The 9019-nt window shown below is 43.3% G+C and overlaps 1 non-coding gene across 1 annotated transcript; it reads left to right on the forward strand.

Moving 5' to 3' along the window:
- The first annotated feature begins 7554 nt into the window (after positions 1 to 7554).
- On the forward strand, positions 7555 to 7676 carry LOC120366491 (small nucleolar RNA SNORA26). Its single transcript, XR_005581145.1, has one exon. It is a non-coding gene; the product is annotated as a small nucleolar RNA SNORA26 (small nucleolar RNA).
- The last annotated feature ends 1343 nt before the right edge of the window (positions 7677 to 9019 follow it).

Here is a 9019-nt window from a genome sequence, read left to right on the forward strand (position 1 = left end):
AATATTTTCGAATGTTTCAAGACAAAATCTCTGAGAAGCACATTGAATGGCCATTTCAACAGTTTCCATCTTATGTTATGCACTACTCACTGCTGTAACAAATAAGCACTAAATTGTCAATGACTTTATGCAACAATACTGGATTCTTGCAGATGTAACAGGAAACGCGGGTGGTCCTGGTACACAGCTCTCCTCCACCTGAGCATTGAGGAACCCAGCTTCCATCCACGTTACAGTCCTGGTTTCTCTTAAGGCCCCAGAGTCAATTGCATCCAGCTAGCAGGCATGACAAAAAGTTTGAAGAAGCGTAAATGTGAAGATTTTAAGGATCAAATTTAAACATGGTGCACATTTGTTCTGTTCCTGTTCCATAGAGAGCTCTCAGTCACATGGCCACATCTAACTACAGGGAGGATGGCAGCTCTGGTCTTTCTGGCATAAAGACGGGCAGAATAAGTGTGGTGGATAGCTAGTAGTCTCTTCCACAACACGCATATGTACCCATCTTCTCATATATATGCACAATACTTTCTGGAGAGATATGCCTCAAAGCTCTATCTGTTTTAATAACCATTGCAAAAATTAAATTTAAGAAAATTCACAGCTAGGTCAAATGGCTGACGATATGCTAATAAGTTTTACAGTGAGCCACTGCAACATTGAAAAACAAAGTGCCAAAATCACATTCTGGGAGTGATGATTTTCCAAGCAAGGGAGCTTATGACCTTGGCAGCTAGCATTCTCAAGCCGTTGACTGTGCCCAATATTTTCAGTTCTTCCTTTGAACATTGAAAAGGATTGCATCTCAACTAGCAACTGAGATGATGCACTCCAGTTTTTCAACAATTCATTGCGTAAAAGGTTATTTAGTACCTACCCAAAGTTTCCCTCTTCTTGGCATCAAGCCAGAACATTTTGCTCCTGCCTGTCAGTGGGCACAGCCCTGCCATACCAGTGAAAAGAACAGCAAGATCAAACATGAAAAAGGAGCAATATCTGTCTTTGCAGACTTGTCTCCTGTCATGTCTAGGGTGGAGTGATTGATATATTCTTGCTCTGAGATAACCACCATGACATCTGAGTTACAGTCAGCACTACAATATCCTTCCCTGTTCTCAGAAAGTCTGCTGCACCCACTATCGCTCTCCTGACACACCAAGAGTTGAGCACTAACTCAACTAACATGAATTAACTCAAGTCCAGTAAGGCATTTATTTTCTTTACTTTATTGATTAATGACTTCTTTTTGAGACAAGGTCTTGTTCTGTCCCCAAGGCTAGAATACAGTGGCACAATGATAGCTCACTGCAGCCTTGAACTCCTACACTCAAGGAATTTTCCCGTATCAGCCTCCCAAGTAGCTGGGACTACACACACCACTATGTCCATCTATTTTTTTTTTTTAATTTCGTAGTGATAGGGTCTTGCTATGTTGCCCAGGCTAGTCTCAAACTCCTGGCCTCAAGTCATTCTCCTGCCTCAGTCTCCCAAAGTGGTGGGATTACAGGTGTGAGCCACCACATCTGGCCTCAATGACATTAAGACCAGCCTGGCCAACATGGTGAAACCCTATCTCTACTAAAAATACAAAAAGTAGCTGGGCATGCTGGGGTGCACCTATAGTCCCAGCTACTCTGAAGGCTGACGCATGAGGATCAACTTGAACCCAAGAGGCAGAGGGTTCAGTGAGCTGAGAATGCGCCACTGCACTCCAGCCTGGGCAACAGAGTGAGACTCCATCTCAAAAAAAAAAAAAAAAGTTCTAAGAATGCCAGTCTTCAGTCTTCACCACATCAGGAATTTCACTGGGTTCAATCATGATGCTCTTACTATATGACAGACCTCTGAGAAACTATTTTCTGTGAATAATGCCATCAAATGATCAACCCCAACTTGCTGATGTAACAGCAAGTCTAAAGAATAGTAAGAAAAAAGACAATGTGATATTCTCAATGTCCTGGGTCTATATAACTTCTATAATAATAACTAACATAAATTGAATGCTGACTAGGTTCCAGAGACTGTTCTAAGTACTTATACATGTGTTTATCTCATTTTGTCCACAGAGATTTCTTTAAAGTAGTTCCTATTATTATCCTGATTTATAGATGAGGAAATCTGAGGCATAGAGAGGTTCAGGAACTTGTCCAAGGAACTTGCTGGTAAGTGGCTGAACCTAGATTCAGACCCAAGCAACGGAACTCCAGAGAGACTTCCCTTTACCACAGCACAGTGATGCTTCTCTTCCTGAGATTCAATTAAAGTTAAGTAAATAAGTAAGAACATAGACAGCAACAGAAGACTCAGAGAACTGGTGGCCAGGCAGGGCAATTTTCCCCATGGGAGTTTTTGCTCCATTCTGGCTTGGTCTGTGATGAATACTTGTGTGTCCACAGCAACTACAAGACTAAAATCAGAGCTGGAGAGTGCTTCTGAATGGAAAGAAGCCTGGGAAAAACAGTAGCCATCAAGCGTTCAGCATAGCACATAGGGGATAATTTAGTTAAAGCTGTGTGAGGATCGCCATGATCAGGCAAGGGCTCCCATCCTTCCTCTTGACAAGATGGAGCCTGACACTCAAGGTCAAGCATCATCTCCCAAGGTGAGAGGAGGCACGGGTTAGACACAGCATCTATCCAGGTCCAGCTCTGTTGTCAATCAAGCACTGGGACCACACCCATCTGTAACAAGAGTGCCAAGCTTCTTCCCCGCAGTGAAATGCTACAGATTATTTTGGAATTCACATGGAGACCTAACAGTTCCAGGAACGGCAGCTCTAACAGTGCACATGGCAACTTTTCAGGCTGCTTCCAAGCAATGGCCAAATGTACATGGCAGGAACTTGCAATCTTCGAAAACAGTTAAACCAAGCCAAGTCTTCATTGTCATTAGCTGTTGTGTTAGCAGCCATATAGTGATGAGAACTAAAAGCACTGACAATTTGCCTCCAGAGGAGAATTCTCCTATACTTTTTGTTTCTAATAAACAGAAAAAGAGATGTCCTTATCGCTGCTTTCAGTGTGAATTTCCTCTTCGCAATCTTCTGGCAGACGTCAGTGTCTCTCTGCTTCCCTTAGCGTAACTGCAGAAACAGCAGGAAGCAGTGATTGCCACTGCAAAGGTTTCTGTTTGAATATTGGCAGATGTCAAAACATTCTCTTAGAAAGTCCTTTCCAAAGGCCCGGCTTAATTCCTCAGTCCCCTTTGCCCACATCAGTGTAGGACATGATAAAACTCAACTGACCAAACTTGCCATCTTGCTTTTGTTCATGAACACAAATCTAAGCAATAAATATCTCTGTGGGGATTTCCACAATCTCCACTCCAAGGCAAAGGAAGCTACAGAAGGCAGAAGGCAGGGAGAGACTCTTCAGGGGTACAGGAAAACATGTTTTCCACCTCTCTTCTCCCCACATCCTTCCTGTCTCAAGGCCCTCCTGCTTGATGTCTACCAGGCCTTGATCCGCTTGGATGCCGACAATAAGAGTTTACAATGCAGTGAGAAAAAAGAGGGAACACAGAAGCCCTCTTGGAAGCTGCCTGATTCCGTTAAATGTAAACAATTTGTCTGGTAGGTGATGTTAGGAAATCTGTGACCTTTGTCTTTCTGCTCCTATTTCCTGATTACCCACCCAGACCCTTCAGCACCAAGGCTCCAGCTCTAAAAGCAGACTGGCTTCTAAGAGGACCTGGCTCCATGAATTAATATCTGTGTGAATACAGGAGGTTAGTTAATCTCTCATTGCCTACATTTCCTACTCTGTAAAATGAGGATAATGAATAGTAACAAGTTATAGATGTGTTATGGGGATTAAATGAGATAATGGATACAAAGGAAATTGGCATGGGAGCATCTAGGAAGCTTCAATGTTAACTATTAGTAATGTGCCTTTTGGTACCCACCCTATCTCTCCACTCAATCAGAAAGGATCTATTAACCAGTACTTAGAGCAAGGCAGAAGCTCATTAACATGAAAGTGAAAAACAGTGATATTTCACGTTCAGCCTTTCATCTTTAATTGTTAAGTGAAAGGCTGTTTCCCCAGGTTGTATTTATTCAGTAAACATTGATTGAAAACATACAGTTTGTTGAGTACTATAAGGTATTCCCAGTACATAGAAGGTGCTCAGTAAATATTTGACAGACGAATGAATGAATGGATGAATGAATGAATGAATGATGACCCTCCCACAGATGCCCCTTTTGGATGCAATAGGCCACTGGGGACAGAGAAGCTTGTTCATCTCTACACACTCACCTCCCTCCAGCCCTGGGTTCTCTCCACTCCTGCCCAGAGCTGCCTGCCTGCAGAGCCACTGAGTTTAGACCTTCTCCTATTTCCTCAGTTGGCTTCTGACCAAGAAGCCCTGACAAAGAAGCAGTCATTAGAACACATCCTCTTTGTGTTATTGTAGACAGGGGTTATAAAGGATGTTCAAAGAGAAGGTATCTCACATGCCTGTGGAAAGTACCTTCACCCTTTACTCCAGTGAAGGGCTTATTCTTATTTTATCCTGTGTAACAGAGCCATCTCTCAAACTGTAAGTACTGAGTAAGAAACCATATTTCGTACAGGGCTGGCCTGGACCAAGCTTCAGGATGCGGCATGTGAACTTTGATGGACTCTGGGACTAGCTTAGCTCTGCCCACACCTCTATCTTACAGAGTAGACATATACTGTTTTTTTTTCCCACTAATATCTATTATGCCTGGTTTTGATGTCTTGGTCATGCCTCCTCCTCTGGAAGTGGAACTTGGGAGGGGCCCAAGTCCAGTCTCAGCAATGCAGCAAATGTCACACACCCGGACCATCAAGGCATTCAACCTACGAAAGCCACAGAGATGGGGGTGAGGGAAGGCACCTGCTCAGAATGAGTCCCAGGACTAGAACAACCGATCCTAGGAGAAAAAAATTCTCTTGTTTTACTTTTTTTTTTTTTTTTTTTTTTTTTTGAGACAGGGTTTTGCTCTGTGACTCAGGCTGGAGTATAGTGGTGCCATCTAGGCTCACTGCAACCTTCACCTCCCGAGTTCAAGCTATTCTTGTGCCTTGGCCTCCTGAGGAGCTGGGATTACAGGTCTGTGCCACCATGCCCAGCTGATTTTTGTATTTTTAATAGAAGCAGGGTTTCGCTGTGTTGGCCAGGCTGATCTTGAACTCCTGGCCTCAAGTGACCTGCCTACCTCAGCCTCCCAAAGTGCTAGGATTACAGTCTCTTGCTTTAATGTGAACTGGGGAAGAATGACCTTGGAGCTACTGAAAGGCCATAAGGCAGTGTCTGGGGACAAAGCAAACACAGGAAAGAGAAATTTGAGCCACTGGAAAAGACAGCCTTGAATTCATTTGAGCGCCTGAATCAACCCGTGCTTGAAGCCAGTGTCCTCTGATTTTTCAGCTCTATGAGTACATAAATTCCTTTATCTTCTACTTAATTTTTATTTATAACCAAAAGAGTCCTATGATAACAACAGAAATTGTCACAGTACCCAAAGTTTCATATTATTTATTCCTTTGCCTTAATGTGAAAAATCAAGCTACAAGATTGCAAATGCGTTATCAGCCATTGATCCAGGCGAGCTTGATAATTTGATAAGGATTACGGTCATTTACTCTGCAGTACCCACAGTCAAGCTGTAAGCACCCCACGGAAAGAACTCAAAACTGCGTGGAACAATGCAGCCAAGTCCACCGTGGAGTTCCACAGTCCATGCCTTTAAGTGATCTCGTTGGTTCTATGGGGAGCAATAACTCAGGCACTGGAAACTTCCTAAATGTACAGGTCTTGCTCTAAGTTATGAATGAGTAGGATTGTAGAGGCAGAAGAAAAAGGTAAAATATTTATTTTGTTTGCAAACCTTTTATTTCCAGTGACTTCCAGAGACAATGTGGACCACAGAAGAACCCAGGATTCCTCCTCAGTTTCAGTGATCTTTGCTGGATTGTGTATGAGTCACTTTTTCAATGTCTTTATCCAAAGTTGGCAATTAGGTAGAGTTTTACCACCCCATGAGCTTGAAAATTTTTGTTCAACCAATTAGTGATAATTATTGAGCACCTATCATGTACTAGATGCTGTCTAAGTTACTGGTCACTGGAGTTTCAAAGATGAATGAGCACATTTCCTTCACCCAAGGAGATTAGAGTCCAGTGAGTCACGCAGACAACACCCAACATAACTACATCGGGTACAAGTAAGGCCATGACAGAGATGAGCACACAGTGACGCCAAGCAATGGCAAGGACACCTGCCCCAGGCTACCAGATGGAAGCTGTGACTCAAGACAAGTGGAAGGGAGTTTTTGAGCAGACAAATAAGGACAAGGGGCTGCCGGAAGAGGAAATAGCACCAGCAAATAAGAAGTGGCATACAAAAAGTAAGGGCATTGACTGAGCTGAATTCACTTGGTAAACTCGGCCCTGGTGTGATGGTGAGAAGAGTGAAAAGAAGCAAACACATCAACATAAATGGCTTCTTCTGCCAAGGTAAGGACAGCGTTTGACTGGTGGAAGTCTTCAGTGGCTCCACATTTGAGACAGAATAAAATCTAGAACTCTGGCATCCTTGAAAGATATTATTTTTGCCTCGTCACATCCTAGTAGCAAAGAGAACAAAATGTGTGAAGAATGCAAAATCTGAAGATGGTGTTTTTTGTCCAAATAAGCTACATCTTGTTCCTTATCTCCGCTGTCCTGGTACCCTGGGTCCGAGAGAGAGGAGGGAGTCCCGCACTGCACCCCACCTCCCAGCCACCATAGGCAGATGAAAATCATTTTTCATCTGCTATGCAGTCATTTTCAAAGTGCCTGCTTTTCACTGGAAAAGTAACACGATAGTCCCTCTGGGGGATGCTCACGAAGCCAAAGCGAAACCGTCTTTTCCTTCTGACTGCCACCGCTGCATTTTCTTTCCCTGGCTCTCTCCTTCTTGCAGCTGAGTCTTTTGTCTTTTGTTCAAAAAACTGCACCTCAATCTCAGACTCCACAGTGTTATTTCGCGTTGCTTTGTTTGTTTGTTTGTTTTGATATGCATCTTTTCATAAACCGGGTCGGGTTCAAAAGGCACCCGGCTCTTTTCCCACATCAGTGTCTGGGTCAAATGTGCCCCAGGTGTGGCTCCGTCAACATTCCGTTTACACGTGGTTCTCATTACAGGATCCCCAAGGGCTGTGAAAACATTTGCTTGAGCCTCCTCCAAACAGCCACAACTAGGAATTGGCAAACACCCATTGAAAAGCACTATTTTCAATGTATTATGAGCAGTCCCCCACCCTGATTCGTACTCAGCTCCACACATCCTCACTGCCTGCGTGTCCGGGACCCCACGTCACGTCTTAACTCATTATGTTTTTTGGGCCCCTGGTATTCCCTTGGCCGTGTCCTGTACGTTCAGATCGCAGGCACAGGAGCGCTGGCAGCAGAAGGGACCCTTTGGGCAGGAGGACCCATCAGCCCTCCAAGGCCACATCATCATTCCATTCGCTGGCTCATGCGTCAACCTGTGTGACTTCGATATGCTTTTTTCGCCTTTTAAAAATACCGTTCAACTTTTCCTGTGACCTTTTAAGGTAGACCCTGTTTTTTAAGAGGCTAACACAGAATGGTAAAGTAAGTCTCCATAAAACCCAGAGAAGAGACTGTGAAACTCCCCTTTGGACGCCGTATGAAGTCATAGCAAAAAAAAAAAAAAAAAAAAAAAAAAGTTTTACTTGCTAATCCTTTAACTAAAAGCAGTTCATAGAAGAGAATTGACAAGCTCAGTAAGGGAGAGAGAAGTAGCTTGTACAAAGACTGTGCCTCAGTTTCCCCATTTGTAAAATTAAGGATTAGACGTGATAATCCCTCACCTATCTCCATCAATGAAATATGATGATTCTGTTTTATGGAATCAGGTCATTTTTTAAATGAAATAAAATTGTGAATTTAAATTTATTAGTAATAATATTCTGTTTTTTCATGAAGCAGAGAATGAGAAACCAGAATCTCTCATTTGTCATCAACAAAAATAAATCACCTTTAGAGTGCAGATGAAGGGCAAAAGCTTTAGTCATGTATAATACATGAAATAGGGATTAAGGTGATGTATATTTGGGGGTACCTTTTTAAAGAATTGAGCATGAAAAGTATTCTCACAAAAGGCAAATGTGTGCTACCTGGTACAGTCACCCCCTTTTCTGATTCCAGAGGTCTGAAAGCAGCGTCAGCAGCAAGCCACAGCAGATGGGAAATGTGGACGAGCAATGGCTTTCCCAGTGACCAAAGGCCTGGACAAGCTACCTCAGGCTCCACACCAACTCCAGAGATGCCTGGCGTGGGGAAGGTCATTGGTAACAGAAGCAGCTCTCAGCCTCTTTCTCCAGTCAAACTCCTCTGCAGAAACAGAAAGGAGAATGAAATGGGTTCAGTGCAGATCCCAGTTACATGGGCTTGTATCAGAGCTGGGTTCTTTGAACTGACAAATGAAAATGTATACAAATGTATGGTGTAAAACCAATATGTGGCTGGTCGTGGTGGCTCAATGCCTGTAATGCCAGCACTTCAGGAGGCCAAGGCAGGCCGATCGGTTGCGCTTGAGAGTTGGAGAAACATGGGCTGAGCAACATGGCAAAACTCTGCCTCAAAAAAAAAAAAAAAATTATCCAGGAGTGGTAGTGCACACCCGTAGTCCCAGCTACTGGGGAGGTTGAGGTGGGAGGACCGCCTGAGCCCGGGAGGTCTAGGCTTCAATGAGCTGTGATCACACCACTGCACTCTAGCCTAGGAAACAGTGAGCCCCTGTCTCAAAAAACAGGATTTTTTCGCATATGTGTGCATCCTGGAATGATTAAGTGAAGCTAATTGATATATCTATCACCTCTAGCACTATTTTCTAACCACTATCATTTTTTTTTAGTGGCAGGAACATTCTCCTAGCTGTTTTCAGGTGTACAGTGCATCATTATTGACTATAATCACCATGTTGTTCAATAGATCTCAAGAGCTTATTCCTGTTAACTGAAACTTTGTACATTGTAACCAAT

This window comes from Saimiri boliviensis, chromosome 2 (genome assembly GCF_048565385.1).
Source record: "Saimiri boliviensis isolate mSaiBol1 chromosome 2, mSaiBol1.pri, whole genome shotgun sequence".
NCBI classification, from domain to species: domain Eukaryota; kingdom Metazoa; phylum Chordata; class Mammalia; order Primates; family Cebidae; genus Saimiri; species Saimiri boliviensis.